The sequence below is a fragment of the Arachis duranensis genome, chromosome 7, assembly GCF_000817695.3.
Source record: "Arachis duranensis cultivar V14167 chromosome 7, aradu.V14167.gnm2.J7QH, whole genome shotgun sequence".
Lineage (NCBI taxonomy): Eukaryota > Viridiplantae > Streptophyta > Magnoliopsida > Fabales > Fabaceae > Arachis > Arachis duranensis.
In genome coordinates this window covers 64,582,410-64,601,558 of record NC_029778.3, presented here as the reverse complement: position 1 = coordinate 64,601,558, position 19,149 = coordinate 64,582,410, and the positions used below count along the sequence as shown (strand labels likewise).

The 19,149-nt window shown below is 29.9% G+C and overlaps 2 long non-coding RNA genes across 4 annotated transcripts; both read right to left on the bottom strand.

Annotated features, from left to right (window-relative positions):
- Positions 1–345: 345 nt before the first annotated feature.
- Positions 346–2,938, bottom strand: LOC127740652 (uncharacterized). The gene is made up of 2 exons (XR_008001363.1): positions 1,696–2,938; positions 346–1,199 (listed from the first exon to the last, which is right to left on the bottom strand). It is a non-coding gene; the product is annotated as an uncharacterized LOC127740652 (long non-coding RNA).
- Positions 2,939–12,249: 9,311 nt separating this feature from the next.
- On the bottom strand, positions 12,250–17,953 carry LOC127740651 (uncharacterized). 3 transcript variants are annotated; one of them, XR_008001362.1, is made up of 3 exons: positions 13,606–15,403; positions 13,052–13,107; positions 12,250–12,935 (listed from the first exon to the last, which is right to left on the bottom strand). It is a non-coding gene; the product is annotated as an uncharacterized LOC127740651 (long non-coding RNA). The 3 variants fall into 3 exon arrangements; XR_008001361.1 differs by lacking the exon at positions 13,606–15,403 and adding an exon at positions 17,565–17,953 and having other exon boundaries at positions 12,250–13,107; XR_008001360.1 differs by having other exon boundaries at positions 12,250–13,107; positions 13,606–15,468.
- Between the last annotated feature and the right edge of the window lie 1,196 nt (positions 17,954–19,149).

Sequence of the window (19,149 nt, the reverse complement as noted above, 5' to 3'; positions counted from 1 at the left end):
TACAATTTTCACTAATTTTTTACTACTCTTGAATTTTTTTTATTATGAATGGGTAGTTACCAAATCCAAACTAAAAATAATTTATTTTTACAAAAATATTATTTTGATAAGCCAATCCAACCACCTCATAGCTTTTTTTTAAAGTCTATATTCTAGTTTTTTTTAACTAATAGACTTTATAAAAAATTCAAACCTGCCCTCATTCTATATAAAAAAAATTAAACCTGATTTGTTTAATTAATAAAACAAGCACAATCTAAAATGAACCGAACCAAAATGATAGATACAAGAGATCAACGGAAAGATGACTAACAATGTGATAAACAGAAGCATGGAAGAACTTGATGAAGAACATAATGGAATTGATTATGAAAAGTGTAACTACATTACTCTACAATAAAAGCAGTCTTGCTATTTATATATAGAAAGAGCTAATTAAATATATCTGACTCAGCCTAAACTAGTAATGACATCTGAAAGTAGTTATAATACAGAATTATCAAAAGAAGAGTTCTTCTTCTTCTTGCTCACTAAGTTACTTCGACTCTTTCATACTTAATACTCGCTTCAAACTCATGATTTTCTTAGACAATACCTTGAGTTTGATTTTGAATTTCTCAAAACTGTGAAGGAAGAGAGGTTTGGTAAGGAGGTCTACTACTTAGTCAATTGCTGGAATGTACATTATAACAAGTTGTGTTCAATTGACTCTTTCTCTAACTGAATGAAGATTCAAATTGAAGTGCTTGGTTTTGTTGTGTAGAACTAGATTGGCAGTGAGCATCACAGTACTAATGTTGTCAATATAAAGTACTAGAACACGAGTGCATTTGATTTGATGTTCTATAAACAGGTGACGGATCCATTGAACATCTGTTTCTGCTACTGCAATGCTCTTGAATTTCAGCTTCAGCACTGGATTTGCTTACTAAATGTTGCTTTCTACTTGCCCATGAGATCATATTGGATCCTAAATAGACATAAAAGCCTGTAGTTGACCTTCTATCATCTGTGTCTAAACCCCTATCTGAATTTGCAAAAGCAAACAATCAAAAGCCATTGCATGGTTGAAAGAAGATCACTTGATTCTTGGTACCAACCAAGTATCACTACAAGAAAAAAGTTGAGTACCGTCGGATTTACCGTCAGATTAGTCAAATAATTCCTCTACTAAGAGTAGCTTCGTATTACTTTTCCTCCTACATTAAAGATGGCTTCTTAATTCAAATCAACAAGATAAAATTTTCTTCCTAAATTCCATTTTGTCATATATTACGCTACAAGCAGTGGATTAAGTGTATTGGCTACACCAATCTAACGATAGATTTTTCCGAATTTCAAAGGCATACCTTTCAAACTGATAACTTCAGAGAGTGACATCAAATTAGAAAATTTCATCCATTTGGATTGGATACAGTTTTATTTTTTAGGAGATAGCATTAGCAATTTAAACACGAGAGCGTGTCACAATTCAGGTCTGTTCAGCTGATATGAGATTCAAACCAATATAAAAAATATCAATACTAATTGTATCGCTATCAAGTTATTGAATAATCGCAAAAGTAACAAGCCAAATTCAAAATCAAAGGAGTAATCAATCAAACTAAATTAATGTGGAGGAAATCATAAAATTAACAAAAAAAAAGCTTCCACAGGAATGTATAAAAGAATGCAGAAGAAGATCTCAAAAGTTACCGTGACGCAACCTCAAGATACGCGGTGAAAGAAGAGACAGAAAACGAGATTGTCGAAGCACGTGGTGGCATTGGCGCTAGTGGCAAGGAGATGAATGGCGGTGGCGGTGGTGGTGCCGATGGTGGCAGTAGCGACGTTGACGAAGACTACAATTTAGGGTTTCGATCAATTGGTCTTGTTCACTCTCCTTCTCATTCAAAGCTATCCTTATTTTGCATCTTTGGTACGGACTTTGAGTATTTGGATGGGCCTTTGGGTGTGTGGTTGTTTTAAGCTGTGTAAATTTATTTGGGGGGTTTGTAAATTGCTACAAATAGATTATGTTGGAGAGATTTTTAAAAACTTCCACTATAAAACCTCCACCAATTAGTAAGAATGTTGTAGTGATATTTGGTCATGAGAACTAACTCAACTTTTACAGCCATAAACAACCCTCAAGGAAACACATACACCATGCAGCTGCCTATTATGTCTCATATTACTGTTGATTTTATGACTTATATATGCTACTTGTTCATTTTCATTTTTTCACAATGAAAAGTTCAGAGACAATCTTTTTAATCAACAATTTTTAAAATTTTTTATTTTTAAAATTTTTTATCATCAAATTAAGATCAAATTAATAGAAAAAGACAAATATCCTCTCATTTAGGATTTTTTGCATCTTACTCTCAATCATCTCCCAGTCTTAATTTTTATTTCCTTCGTGTTTAGCTCTTACACGTACACCCAACATCATCATAATTTTTATTTCCTTCGTGTTTAGCTCTTACACGTACACCCAACATCATCAGTCTCGTTCAATCTTTTTCGATTCTCGCGCTGCTCTACTCTATTTCTGTGTAAAGTCATTTTTTTTGCTTTTCTGTTCAATCTTTTTTGTGCCGCTTTTTTTGTTTTAGCTTGCCATCACTTGTTTTGCATAGTCTCATCGCGCTTCTACTTTGTTTTGCGTTGTCACCGCTACTGTTTTCTTGTTATTGAAGCTTGCATCTTTTTAGATCTTTTTTCGAAGCTCATGATATTGTTGAAGTTTATGTCTTTCAGATCTGTTCTTCTTTCTTTTCTTTTACTAATAATAATAATAATAATAAAATTGACAATCGTAATAATATAAGGTGTATTGCAAATTAAAATAAAGCTAATAGTTCACATTGATCATCGATAATTCATGATCAAAACAATAATAATGATAATAATAAATTTTTCCCCTTATCTTAGCTTGTTCAACTAATTCCTAACCTGGCCTCCTAATTAATAATGACAATCCACCAAAGGTGGTGCAGCAAAAAGCATCATGGTTTTCTGTGTGGCCGAGAACTGAAACTGGGAATCCCGGTGGTGGTGGTCGTCGTTGGCCGGTACCGGAAGGTTAAGATCCAAATCCAGAAGATTCTGCGGCAGCTTAACAACCTCCAGCGTTGGTTGAGGACTAGTAATAGTGATGACAGCTATCCTATGCCTCCTCATGTGACCACCAAGTGCTTGTCCAGATGTGAATTCTGAACCGCAAATTGAACACTCATGAATCTTGGGCTTGCCGTTATTGTTGAAATTTTATATTGAATTTAGTTTATCAATTTCAAGCTACTAAATTTGTTGATTTAGTGTTGCAAATTGAGGTAGTTCTTTGTTGATGTATTTTAATATTGCTGTTGCTTATTTAGCCAACCATCTTGTTAAAATTATCTTGTCGATGTGTTTTAATAGAAATTTAAAATAGAAAATATCTTGTATTTTATACTAATTCAGGATAAATATTTGTTAATTGATTATTTTGATTTACCTATTTTTGAATGTTATTTACCTTCTCTTGAATTTTGTTTTGTTTTGTTTTGTTTTGTTTTGTTTTGTATACAGGGAAAATTCATTATTATCATTATTATTGTTCTGATCATGAATTATCGATGATCAATGTGAATTATTAGCTTTATTTTAATTTTCAATACACCTTATATTATCACAATTGTCAATTTTATTATTATTATTAGTAAAAGAAAAGAAAGAAGAACAGATCTGAAAGATATAAACTTCAACAAGAACACGAGTTTCAAACACAGATCTAAAAAGATGCAAGCTTCAATAACAATAAAACAGTAGCGGTGACAACGCAAAACAAAGTAGAAGCATAATTAGATTATGCAAAACAAGCGGTGGCAAGATAAAACAAACAATGCGGCACAAAAAAAATTGAATATAAATGCAAAAAATGACTTTACACAGAAATAGAGCAGAGCAGTGCGAGAATAAAGGAGATAAAAATTAAGACTGAGAGATGATTGAGAGTAAGATGCAAAAAATTCTAGATGAAAGGATATTTGTCTTTTTCTATTAATTTAATCTTAATTTGATGATAAAAAATTTAAAAAATAAAAATTTTAAAAAGTATTCATTAAAAAGATTGTCACTGAATATTTCATTGTGAAAAAATTGAAAATGAACAAGTAGCATATATAAGTCATAAAATCAAGAGTAATATGAGACATAGTCAGCTGCATAGTGTATGTGTTACCTTGAGGTTGTTCATGGTTGCAAAAGTTGAGTTAGTTCACATGACCAAATATTCAAAGAAAGAGAAACTAGGAAGACACCATACAAAATCACTAACAAACCTGCATCAGAAACAAAAGTAATAAAAGAAAAAAAAAAGCATTATTATTCAGAACAAGCTCATGATAAGGATGTAACCAAAAATTCTAATTAACTTATAAGTTCGAATCTAGTAATCAGCAACAATACTCATCTCATCGGCAACAAAAATTTAGAAGAAAAAAAGTTCAACAAACATTCTTGAAAATTTATAAAATCATAAAATTTCAACAAGTATTTTCAACAATTACTCATGACCAATCATTTTTTATAGCACTTACATCAACAAACTCATTACCATTCTTAAGGCATCGGAATCAAAGACAATATGTAAATATTTGATGCTCAAGATGCATATATGCAGACTTAGATGGCATAGACAGACATTAATAAATCAATTACACCTCACAAGATCCTATAATGATGAACTATGAATATTTTCCAAACTACGATAATATAATGTTTGATTGAAATAAAATAAAATATTTAATTTGTGTAAATATTTCTAATAAAGGTGTTTGAAAATGGTTTGCTGGAGTCAAACCTTATCAAGGTACTCGTATTTCATTTTAAACCAAGAGTAGAGTGCATATTATGATAGTAATATTCATCATTATTTAGCAGCTTAATATGTAGAAGATACTTATCACTAACATAAAAATTCTGAGACATTCTTCCCCTGACTAATGAAATAATATAAAAATTAAATACATCGGTGCTAAGTACCAATTCCATTATTCTCAATTCCGCATATCCATGGCCTCTATAGAGAATCGTTGTTGTCATTTGCTCTAATCTCAGATAAATTATTCTATCTAAAAATTATATTGTCTTACTCAATACACATCCTTTATGCCAGAGTTCTTGGAGTAACAATAGTGAGGGATTAAAATGAAAAGAAAAGAAAAATTCAATTGGAACCATAAATTCACTTCTTGGCATTGCTGGTAAAACTATAAATATTTCCCAATAGTCAATGAAATAATAAGTAAAATAAGGAAGAATATTTTAATATGAATATATTATTGATTTCAGGAAAACTAATATGTTAATGACACATTTGAATAGTACTAGTGTCTCTGCGTATATAATTCCAATATATGTGTTTGCAAGAAATATAACTGATAATAAGAAAAAGCATAGAAAAAAAATCAACACATTTTACTGTCCAAGTATATATATGACGATGAGCACATACATAATTAAAATATTTATATATTTATAATCTGTTCTGGGTTGATAACTTCAAAACAAATTTCTTTCCAGATTCAGATTAGTAACAAATAAAAAAATATTACATTAGTAATCTCAGAGTCAAATTATCAAACAGGTTGCATGCATGAGGAAAGAAAAAAAAGCAAGAAAAAAACATACTTGAAATACTCAATGGAGTAAGTAAGTGAGTGAGTGATGACACGAGGAGCGGGCACACCAGGCCCGTGGAAGCTGGCGATTCGCGAATCTAGGGAGGGCTTTGAGGCTTTCACAACGATGACACAAACGGCGAGGGGTTTGAGACTTCGAGACAAGCTCCACGAACAACCCAACAGACGGCAATAACGGACGGCGGTGGCCAAAGCGCGGCTGATGCCTAGCTTCACAGGTTGGAGCAAGGCGACGTCGGACGGTGGGTTTCAAAGCTGGTGATTGATGAAAGAGGGGAGGAGGGTGCGTGGCTGGCTAGGAGAGAGGGTTTGGCTGCTAGGTTATCTTCTTTTTTTTCCCTAGGTTATTAAGAACTTACGAGGGAATGGGGAATTTGGGAGGGGGACGTCGTTTTGGGTTTAGGGATTTAAAAAAATAAAAAATGTAGATTTTCGAAGGGAGAAATGACACCGTTTTAGATAGAGTTTAAAAAAATGAAAAAACAGTCCCTTTAGGTGACCCCTAATAACCGTGACCATAGATATTCTATAGTCACCCTTTTTAAAAAATTTGTGACTATAGACCCTTTAAGTCACCCCCAAAAATTGTGACCATAGACCTTTTTAAGTCACCCTATTTTGAAAAATTGTGACTATAGATCCCTTTTTTGTCACTGTAAAAAACTGTGACCATAAACCCTTTTAGGTCACTCCCAAAATCGTGATCATAGACCCTTTTAGACTATCCTCCAAAACCGTGACTATAGACCCTTTTAGGCCATCTTTCAAAATTGTGACCATAGATCTTTTTAGGTCATCATTTTTTAAAAAATTGTGACTATAAATTTTTTTTTATCACAAAAAAAAATATCATAAATTTTTTTTAGATCATTCCCAAAACTATGATTATAAACCGGTTTAGATTATTCTTTTTTAAAATACTGTGATCATAATTTTTTTTGTCATAATAAAAAATCATAACTATAGATGTGACAAAAAAAAATCGGATCTCATTCTCAAAGGATAACAAATAGAACACATGTTGCCAATTATTATATATACTATATATATTCATGTGGTTGGTTGTAGAATTAGGCTAGTTCTTTTTTTTTTTGAATTACAGAGTAGTTGTGATTAAAACATACTAATTTATTAGCTGTTTGAATTAATCACAACATTGTTAACTTATTAGTCTGGCTGATATCTTATCGATCACTACAATTTAATTAGACAACATTTCATTCACCAAAAACAAAAGGGAAAAAAAAAAAGAAAGAAGATGCAGCAAGTATTATTAGTTCTCCAATTAAGCTTCGGCATTTCTCAAACATATATAGAAGCACTAAAGACAAAAATGTAGTTGAATTAAACAAAAAAATAAAATCTCCAGAATCTGATTAATTATAAAGCATTATAAATTATTACACTTGATTGTTGATTTGATTTTGTTCCTTCACAGAGATATAACTGAAATTATTTTGGATAATCTTTTTTTTCAGAAAGGGAGTGTTGCAATTATTGCATTATCTGGTAAGCCAATGATCAGTGAGATTTTCTAAACACAAATTCATTCTTATTTAAAAATAATTAAGGTAGTATGAATTATTACTCCATATATGTTATGGTCTCAATTAATGTGTTCTTGTATGAGAAAATCTAAAAGATTAGGCCGTTATTGATCCTAGTTATTTATTTTTAGAAGAATAAAATATTATTTTGATCTTTAAAATTTAGGTTAAATTTTAATTTTATGTTTAATATTTTAAATGACTTATTTTTATTTTAAAAAATTTTAAATATATTTAATGTTATTCTAACCTTAAATTTAACACAAATAGTTAATAAAGTGAGTGTTGTATATATTAATGTTACTGTCAACTCGTATGTTAGAACAATATAACCAAAATTTTCTTATAACACTTATTATTTTTAATTTCGTTCTTGTAAATAAATCCCAAATCTTATCAATTAATTATTAATACTCTAGAATTAAAGAAAAAATTTTTATATTGGTGATTATTAGTGAATCGATTTTATTTATGTATTGAAATCAAACGATATTGACTCTTTATTATGTTAATTGTTCATGTCAAATTTAATGGTGAAACAATATTAAATTCTTTTAAAATATTTTGAAATTGAAATAAGACAATTGAAAAGTTAGGAATCAAATTAAAATTTAGTCCTAACATATATTAAGAATTAAAAAGTAATTTTGTCCTAACCCTAAAAATAAAATAATTAAAAAATTGATAAAATTGTCATAACTGTTAGGAATTTCATTAGCAGACATGAGATTATTCTATATTTAAACGTATTATTATATAACTATTTTAATATCTTATTTTTATTAAGTTTTTGCAAACAATTTAATTGTTGACTTGTGTTCATGTACGTCTAAGGTCAATACTCCATAGAGATAAGGTTGTGCAGTAGAGTAAATAAAAACATGAGGAGCATTTTGGATGTGACACGGGTTCTATATATTGAGTAATTTGTCCTTTTTTAACATTATCAATAATAAATAGTAACCTTTAAATGTACTACAAATTTAGCTATGAAATTTTTTTTTAAAAAAAAGGTAACAGTAGACAACTTAATTAGAACAAAATTACAAAGAATTTAATTTTTATGCGCCAATAATATATTGTTTACGAATTATGGTCAAAGACACAAGTATTAACAGATTTTAGAAGAGTATAATATAATATTTCAAACTAATTTACCTACAGTTATTATTCCAAAAGCAAAATAGATAAATGAACTGAATTAAAACGGAAGAAATAACTAGGAGTGTATAAATGATGATTGGATATCCAAATCCCAACTTTCTTTCTTTTTTTCAATTGGGCTTTATTTTTTCCTAAAATTTAAACCAAAAAAACTAATGGAATTAAAATCAAAAAAATTGAAAAAAAAAAACTAAAATTAAATCCTAAATCAAACTCTAAAGCAACCTCAGCAAAAAAAAAAAAAAAAAAAAAAAAACTCGAACAAGAGGAATACTTGCCATAATGGAGTAAACACAAAAGTGAGGTATGCAGAACAATGTTAATAAGGCAGAATGTGAGGAATGTAAGACTATAATTATAGTGTCTCGCACATTAAGTTATACGACCCTTAGTTAGAGCTTTTTTATTTATATACGCATGAAAAAAATATTATTTTTCATAATGTACATGTTTTAAAAGTGTTTTTAAAATGTGCATGGCCATTTCATGCCAAGTATTTACAAGATGGAATTAGCTTCTATTTCAACACGAAATGAATGAGAAGTAGTATACGCGTCAGAGACCCATTTTAAGGGAGGTAAACACGAAATGAAGCAACTTATATATACCAGCCACGAAATAGAGCAATTCTGATGATACACTCGAAATCGGGATCTCAATGCAGCTGAACACGAAATGGATCACTCTTTGACTTCAATGGAGCTGAACACGAAATGGCCATTCATATATGGGTGTTGGGTCATATATTATTCAACTGCGTACATAACTCATTCTACATTTAATATTCAATTTTAAATCAATTAAATTTCTTACTCCGTATATGCAATAAAATGTGATGATGATTATAAAACTAAAATTTTCCAACATTACACTAAGTTGATGAGCTTTATTACGATTATCCCTATTATTATATTGCGCATTCTCATGCTCTTAATGGATAACATTGTAAAATATTATATAAATTTAATTTCGGATCATTTATATAAATAAAATAAACGAAACTCAAAATTATACATACTTTTATATATTGGAATCGAATCAACTTAATTTAATTCGTACAATAAATGATTTTAAAAGTAATTAAAATATTATATCAAGTAAATTATCATTTAATTTGTAATCGAATCAACTTAATTTAATTCGTACAATATATGATTTTAAAAGTAATTAAAATATTATATCAAGTAAATTATCATTTAATTTGTAAAATTAAGTGTAGAACAAACGTTTTGATGATATTATACGTTATTTCTAACTATGAAAAATCCAAGTTTTAATTCATATGCTATTTTGAAGAGCTATATTTTATATTAACTTTTTCAACATCAAAAGTTTTAATTATGACTCTTTAAATGCTAATGAGTCAAATAATATTTTTTAATTTTTTTAAAAATCATTTATTGTTTCACTTTGAATTTATAAATTCGTAAAAATGTAAATTTTTAGAATTTGAAGTAAAATATAAAATTTATATTTTTATTTTTATTTATTTTGATTTTTTTGATATTTTATTTGAATTTAAATTTCGAGTATTTTTATTGATATTTATATTTTAAAATTTATGAAGAATAAATCATTTATACAAGTAGTAAATCACTTCGTGTTCAGCTCTATTGAAGTCTCCATTTCGCGTGTGTCAGTCACAGATTGCTCCATCTTGTGGCTGGTAGACATGAGTTGCTTCATTTAGTATCTGCTTCTCTTGGAATGGATTCTCTCACGCGCAAAGTATTCCTCATCCATTTTGTATGCACCTCCCTTAAAATGGAGGCAAATTCTATTCCTTAAATGCTTGGCATGAAATGACCATACGCATTTCAAAAACACTTTTGAGACATGCGCATTATGAAAAATAATATTTTTTTCATGCTTTTATATAAATAAAAAAGTCATCAGTTAGGATATTGTTATTTTATTTACATCTTTTTCAAAAAAAGCTATAATTTCAATAGTAGAGTTTATAAAAAATAGGAGTCAATAAAAACATCAATCGTTGTGGCGGAGCATGGATCCCCACACGAGCCCTTTATCTTCTTTTCTCTTCTCTAATCAATGAAGCAAATTACTTTGGAATTTTTGCAACAACTATTATACCAATGAAGGTCTTTTTTTTTTGTCGGTAAATTTAACAACCTCTCACTCTTAGGTACACAATACACCCACACACTCCTACTAATGAAGGCCTTAAAAATTATATTACAATAACATTTCTCTCTTATCACACGTTAAGTCTCATGCAATTGTCGCACCATTGATAAGTCCAACACCATTGTTTGCATAACGTAATAGTAATAAGTTGTAGTTATGGTAATAAAGTCATATGCAAAAATAATATAATAAATGTGTCTTACATAACTCTAAGTTCTAGCCCACACAAAGGTGTTCCAAATAGAACCCAAACTACACATAAGCAAAAATGGTTGTATTTGGGTTAGAAATTCCGTCCAAGAATCCATTAACTAAAGCATAGAAGTTCCGTCCAAATTCCGAAGATTATTTAGGGCCCGTTTGGAAATTTTAGAAGTAACTTTTTTTTAACTTTTGACTTATGAAAAGTAGTAGTATTAATGTCTGGTGCAATTTTCAAAACTGAATTACAACTTTCTAAGAAACTATTTAGGAGCTTATAGAGAAGTTAAAAAAATGACTTCTCTCATAATACTTATACTTTTCATCACATTTCTATAAAATAAACACTTTTAGAGTTAAAAATTCAAACACAAAATAACTTATTTATAAGTTACTTTTAACAGAGTCATTTATTGTTTAAGTTATTTTATCAAAAAGAGCTTAATTAAGTTGGTTACCCAAACTGGATCTTATTCTAAGATAAATTTTTATTTATTTATTTACTTATTTATTATTATTATTATTATTTTGTAGCTGAGTCTTAGCTCAGATGGTAAATCATGTGCCTCTTAATACGTTACATCCAGGTTTGAACTTTGGTGTATGCACCAAGTTAAAAAGAAACCCTTTAGTATTGTGTGGGTGAGTGTGCAGTGTGGATGTGTAGTGATACCTAAAATTGGGGGTTGTACAATCTATCCGACTAAAAAAAATTTTTTTTTGATAATTTTATTGATACTTAACATATAATATTGATTTTATCATTTATTTATTTATTTATTTTGTGGCTATGGAAAATAGCCCTCTGATCCTTTATAAACTAGTTTAGCAGGAAAAATAGGTGAGATCAAGACAAAATTTGTCTTAGATAAGTTTGACCTATGTTATAAATATACGACCTAAATATAAGTATATTATTTTGAATAAGTTTTTTTTTTTAGGTTTGAATGTGGTTCTGTTTAAAAATTTGACAAGCTTATGAATCAATTTAAAAGATTATTTCATAAACTTTAATTTAGAACAATAAACTTAAAAAATTTAAATTAACATTTAATATATTTTAAAAAATTTTATTCATAATTTATAAATAATAATTCGTTTATATATCGATCGTTAGTTATATATCATACCTATAAATATAAACTTAAACTCTTTTTCTTTCGAGAAGGAAAAAAGCTACAATTTTCACTAGTTTTTTACTACTCTTGAATTTTTTTTTATTATGAATGGGTAGTTACCAAATCCAAATTAAAAATAATTTATTTTTACAAAAATATTATTTTGATAAGCCAATCCAACTAACTCATAGCTTTTTTTTAAAGTCTATATTCTAGTTTTTTTTTAACTAATAGACTTTATAAAAAATTCAAACCTGCCCTCATTCTATATAAAAAAAATTAAACTTGATTTGTTTAATTAATAAAACAAGCACAATCTAAAATGAACCGAATCAAAATGATAGGTACCAGAGATCAACGGAAAGATGACCAACAATGTGATAAACAGAAGCATGGAAGAACTTGATGAAGAAAATAATGGAATTGATTATGAAAAGTGTAACTACATTACTCTACAATAAAAGCAGTCTTCATATTTATATATAGAAAGAGCTAATTAAATATATCTGACTCAGCCTAAACTAGTAATGACATCTGAAAGTAGTTATAATACAGAATTATTAAAAGAAGAGTTCTTCTTCTTCTTGCTCACTAAGTTACTTCGACTCTTTCATACTTAATACTCCCTTCAAACTCATGATCTTCTTAGACAATACCGTGAGTTTGATTTTGAATTTCTCAAAACTGTGAAGGAAGAGAGGTTTGGTAAGGAGGTCTACTACTTAGTCAATTGATGGAATGTGCATTATAACAAGTTGTGTTCAATTGACTCTTTCTCTAACTGAATGAAGATTCAAATTGAAGTGCTTGGTTTTGTTGTGTAGAACTAGATTGGCAGTGAGCATCACAGTACTAATGTTGTCAATATAAAGTACTAGAACATGAGTGCATTTGATTTGAAGTTCTGTAAACAGGTGACGGATCCATTGAACATCTATTTCTGCTACTGCAATGCTCTTGAATTTCAGCTTCAGCACTGGATTTGCTTACTAAATGTTGCTTTCTACTTGCCCATGAGATCATATTGGATCCTAAATAGACATAAAAGCCTGTAGTTGACCTTCTATCATCTGTGTCTGAACCCCTATCTGAATTTGCAAAAGCAAACAATCAAAAGCCATTGCATGGTTGAAAGAAGATCACTTGATTCTTGGTACCAACCAAGTATCACTACAAGAAAAAAGTTGAGTACCATCGGATTTACCGTCAGATTAGTCAAATAATTCCTCTACTAAGAGTAGCTTCATATTACTTCTCCTCCTACATTAAAGATGGCTTCTTAATTCAAATCAACAAGACAAAATTTTCTTCCTAAATTCCATTTTGTCATATATTACGCTACAAGCAGTGGATTAAGTGTATTGGCTACACCAATCTAACGATAGATTTTTCCGAATTTCAAAGGCATACCTTTCAAACTGATAACTTCAAAGAGTGACATCAAATTAGAAAATTTCATCCATTTGGATTGGATACAGTTTTATTTTTTAGGAGATAGCATTAGCAATTTAAACACGAGAGCATGTCGCAATTCAGGTCTGTTCAACTGATATGAGATTCAAACCAATATAAAAAATATCAATACTAATTGTATCGCTATCAAGTTATTGAATAATCGCAAAATTAACAAGCCAAATTCAAAATCAAAGGAGTAATCAATCAAACTAAATTAATGTGGAGGAAATCACAAAATTAACAAAAAAAAAAAGCTTCCATAGGAATGTATAAAAGAATGCAGAAGGAGATCTCAAAAGTTACCGTGACGCAAACTCAAGAGACGCGGTGAAAGAAGAAACAGAAAAAGAGATTGTCGAAGCACGTTGTGGCATTAGCGCTAGTGGCAAGGAGATGAATGGCGGTGGCGGTGGTGGTGCCGATGGTGGCGGTAGCGACGTTGACGAAGACTACAATTTAGGGTTTCGATCAATTGGTCTTGTTCACTCTTCTTCTCATTCAAAGCTAGCCTTATTTTGCATCTTTGGTATGGACTTTGAGTATTTGGATGGGCCTTTGGGTGTGTGGTTGTTTTAAGCTGTGTAAATTTATTTGGGGGGTTTCTAAATTGCTACAAATAGATTATGTTGGGGAGATTTTTAAAAACTTCCACTATAAAACCTCCACCAATTAGTAAGAATGTTGTAGTGATATTTGGTCATGAGAACTAACTCAACTTTTACAGCCATAAACAACTCTCAAGGAAACACATACACCATGCAGCTGCCTGTTATGTCTCATATTACTGTTGATTTTATGACTTATATATACTACTTGTTCATTTTCAATTTTTTCACAATGAAAAGTTCAGAGACAATCTTTTTAATCAACAATTTTTAAAACTTTTTATTTTTTAAATTTTTTATCATCAAATTAAGATCAAATTAATAGAAAAAGACAAATATCCTCTCATTTAGGATTTTTTGCATCTTACTCTCAATCATCTCCCAGTCTTAATTTTTATTTCCTTCGTGTTTAGCTCTTACACGTACAGCCAACATCATCAGTCTCGTTCAATCTTTTTTTATTCTCGCGCTGCTCTACTCTATTTTTGTGTAAAGTCATTTTTTTTGCTTTTCTGTTCAATCTTTTTTGTGCCGCTTTTTTTGTTTTAGCTTGCCATCACTTGTTTTGCATAGTCTCATCGCGCTTCTACTTTGTTTTGCGTTGTCACCGCTACTGTTTTCTTGTTATTGAAGCTTGCATCTTTTTAGATCTTTTTTCGAAACTCATGATATTGTTGAAGTTTATGTCTTTCATATCTGTTCTTCTTTCTTTTCTTTTACTAATAATAATAATAATAATAATAATAAAATTGACAATCGTAATAGTATAGTGTAATTCAAATTAAAATAAAGCTAATAGTTCACATTGATCATCGATAATTCATGATCAAAACAATAATAATGATAATAATAAAATTTTCCCCTTAGCTTAGCTTGTTCAACTAATTCCCAACCTGGCCTCCTAATTAATAATGACAATCCACCAAAGGTGGTGCAGCAAAAAGCATCATGGTTTTCTGTGCGCCCGAGAACTGAAACTGGGAATCCCGGTGGTGGTGGTCGTCGTTGGCTGGTACCGGAAGGTTAAGATCCAAATCCAGAAGATTCTGCGGTAGCTTAACAACCTCCAGCGTTGGTTGAGGACTAGTAATAGTGATGACAGTTGTCCTATGCCTCCTCATGTGACCACCAAGTGCTTGTCCAGATGTGAATTATGAACCGCAAATTGAACACTCATGAATCTTGGGCTTGCCGTTATGTTAAAATTTTATATTGAATTTAGTTTATCAATTTCAATCTACTAAATTTGTTGATTTAGTGTTGCAAATTGAGGTAGTTCTTTGTTGATGTATTTTAATATTGCTGTTGCTTATTTAGCCAACCCTCTTGTTAAAATTATCTTGTCGATGTGTTTTAATAGAAGTTTAAAATAGAAAATATCTTGTATTTTATACTAATTCAGGATAAATATTTGTTAATTGATTATTTTGATTTACCTATTTTTGAATGTTATTTACCTTCTCTTGAATTTTGTTTTGTTTTGTTTTATTTTGTATACAGGGAAAATTCATTATTATCATTATTATTGTTCTGATCATGAATTATCGATGATCAATGTGAATTATTAGCTTTATTTTAATTTTCAATACACCTTATATTATCAAAATTGTCAATTTTAATATTATTATTAGTAAAAGAAAAGAAAGAAGAACAGATCTGAAAGATATAAACTTCAACAAGAACACGAGTTTCAAACACAGATCTAAAAAGATGCAAGCTTCAATAAAAATAAAATAGTAGCGGTGACAACGCAAAACAAAGTAGAAGCATAATGAGATTATGCAAAACAAGCGGTGACAAGATAAAACAAACAAAGCGGCACAAAAAAATTGAATATAAAGGCAAAAAATGACTTTACACAGAAATAGAGCAGAGCAGTGCGAGAATAAAAAAAGATTGAACGAGACTGATGATGTTGGGTGTATATGTAAGAGCTAAACACGAAGGAGATAAAAATTAAGACTAAGATATGATTGAGAGTAAGATTGCAAAAAATTCTAAATGAGAGGATATTTTTCTTTTTCGATTAATTTAATCTTAATTTGATGATAAAAAATTTAAAAATAAAAAATTTTAAAAAGTATTGATTAAAAAGATTGTCACTGAATATTTCATTGTGAAAAAAATTGAAAATGAACAAGTAGCATATATAAGTCATAAAATCAAGAGTAATATGAAACATAGTCAGCTGCATAGTGTATGTGTTACTTTGAGGTTGTTCATGGTTGCAAAAATTGAGTTAGTTCACATGACCAAATATTCAAAGAAAGAGAAACTAGGAAGACACCATACAAAATCACTAATAAACCTGCATCAGAAACAAAAGTAATAAAAGAAAAAAAGCATTATTATTCAGAACAAGCTCATGATAAGGATGTAACCAAAATTTCTAATTAACTTTTAAGTTCGAATCTAGTAATCAGCAACAATATTCATCTCATCAGCAATGAAAATTTAGAAGAAAAAAAGTTCAACAAACATTCTTGAAAATTTATAAAATCATAAAATTTCAACAAGTATTTTCAACAATTACTCATGACCAATCATTTTTTATAGCACTTACATCAACAAACTCATTACCATTCTTAAGACATCGGAATCAAAGACAATATGTAAATATTTGATGCTCAAGATGCATATTTGCAGACTTAGATGGCATAGACAGACATTAATAAATCAAGTACACCTCACAAGATCCTATAATGATGAACTATGAATATTTCCCAAACTACGACAATATAATGTTTGATTGAAATAAAATAATATATTTGATTTGTGTAAATATTTCTAATAAAGGTGTTTGAAAATGGTTTGCTGGAGTCAAACCTTATCAAGGTACTCGTGTTTCATTTTAAACCAAGAGTAGAGTGCATATTATGATAGTAATATTCATCATTATTTAGCAGCTTAATATGTAGAAGATATTTATCACTAACATAAAAATTCTGAGACATTCTTCCCCTGACTAATGAAATAATATAAAAATTAAATACATCGGTGCTAAGTACCAATTCTATTATTCTCAATTTCGCATATCCATGGCCTCTATAGAGAATCGTTGTTATCATTTGCTCTAATCTCAGATAAATTATTCTATCTAAAAATTATACTGTCCTACTCAGTACTCATCCTTTATGCCAGAGTTCTTGGAGTAACAATAGTGAGGGATTAAAATAAAAAGAAAAGAAAAATTCAATTAGAACCATAAATCCACTTCTCGGCATTGCTGGTAAAACTATAAATATTTTCCAATAGTCAATAAAATAATAAGTAAAATAAGGAAGAATATTTTAATATGAATATATTATTGATTTCAGGAAAACTAATATGCTAATGACACATTTGAATAGTACTAGTGTCTTTACGTATATAATCCCAATATATGTGTTTGCAACAAATATAACTGATAATAAGAAGAAGCACACAAAAAAAATTCAACACATCTTATTGTCCAAGTATATATGACGATGAGCACATACATAATTGAAATATTTATATATTTATAATCCGTTCTGGGTTGATAACTTCAAAACAAATTTCTTTTCAGATTCAGATTAGTAACAAATAAAAAAAATATTACATTAGTAATCTCAGAGTCAAATTATCAAATAGGTTGCATGCATGAGAAAAGAAAAAAAAAGCAAGAAAAAAACATACTTGAAATACTCAATGGAGTAAGTAAGTGAGTGAGTGATGACACGAAGAGCGGGCACACCAGGCCCGTAGAATCTGGCGATTTGCGAATTTAGGGAGGGCTTTGAGGCTTTCACAACGATGACACAAACGGCGAGGGGTTTGAGACTTCGAGACAAGCTCCATAAACAACCCAAGAGATGGCAATGATGGACGGTGGCCAAAGCGCGACTGATGCCTAGCTTCACAGGTTGGAGCAAGGCGACGTCGAACGGTGGGCTTCAAAGCTGGTGATTGATGAAAGAGGGAAGGAGGGTGTGTGGCTGGCTAGGAGAGAGGGTTTGGCTGCTAGGTTATCTTCTTTTTTTTCCCTAGGTTATTAAGAACTTACGAGGGAATGGGGAATTTGGGAGGGGGACGTCGTTTTGGGTTTAGGGATTTAAAAAAATAAAAATGAAGATTTTCGAAGGGAGAAACGACACCGTTTTATATAGAGTTTAAAAAAATGAAAAAACCGTCCCTTTAGGCGACCCCTAATAACCGTGACCATAGGTATTCTATAGTCACGCTTTCTAAAAAATTTGTGACCATAGACCCTTTAAGTCACCCCCAAAAATCGTGATCATAGACCTTTTTAAGTCACCCTATTTTGAAAAATTGTGACTATAGACCCCTTTTTTTGTCATTGTAAAAAACTGTGACCATAAACCCTTTTAGGTCACTCCCAAAACCGTGACCATAGACCCTTTTAGACTATCTCCAAAACCGTGACCATAGACCCCTTTTGGCCATCCTTCAGAATCGTGATTATAGATCTTTTTAGGTCATCATTTTTTAAATATTGTGACTATAAATCTTTTTTCATTACCAAAAAAAATTTCATAAATTCTTTTAGATCATTCCCAAAACTATGATTATAAACCGGTTTAGATTATTCTTTTTTAAAATACCATGACCATAATTTTTTGTCACGATAAAAAATCATAACTATAGATGTGACCAAAAAAACCGGATCTCATTCTCAAGGCTAACAAATAGAAACACATGTTGCCAATTATTATACATACATGTATTTGCTTGTAATAATTTCAAGTTGGTCATTTATCGGATTAGAATTGTGGTTGTAAATTAAACTGCCTAAGCATGTGGTTGATTTTTTATTTTATATATATTCATGTGGTTGGTTGTAGAATTAGGCTAGTTCTTTTTTTTTTTTTGAATTACAGAATAGTTGTGATTAAAACATACTAATTTATTAGCTGTCTGAATTAATCACAACATTGTTAACTTATTAGTTTGGCTGATATCTTATCGATCACTACAATTCAATTAGACAACATTTCATTCACCAAAAACAAAAGGGAAAAAAAAAAGAAAGAAAGAAGATGCAGCAGCTATCATTAGTTCTCCAATTAAGCTTCGGCATTTCTCAAACATATATAAAAGCACTAAAGACAAAAATGTAGTTGAATTAAACAAGAAAATAAAATCTCCAGAATCTGATTAATTATAAAGCATTATAAATTATTACACTTGATTGTTGATTTGATTTTGTTCCTTCATAGAGATATAACTGAAATTATTTTGGATAATCTTTTTTTCCAGAAAG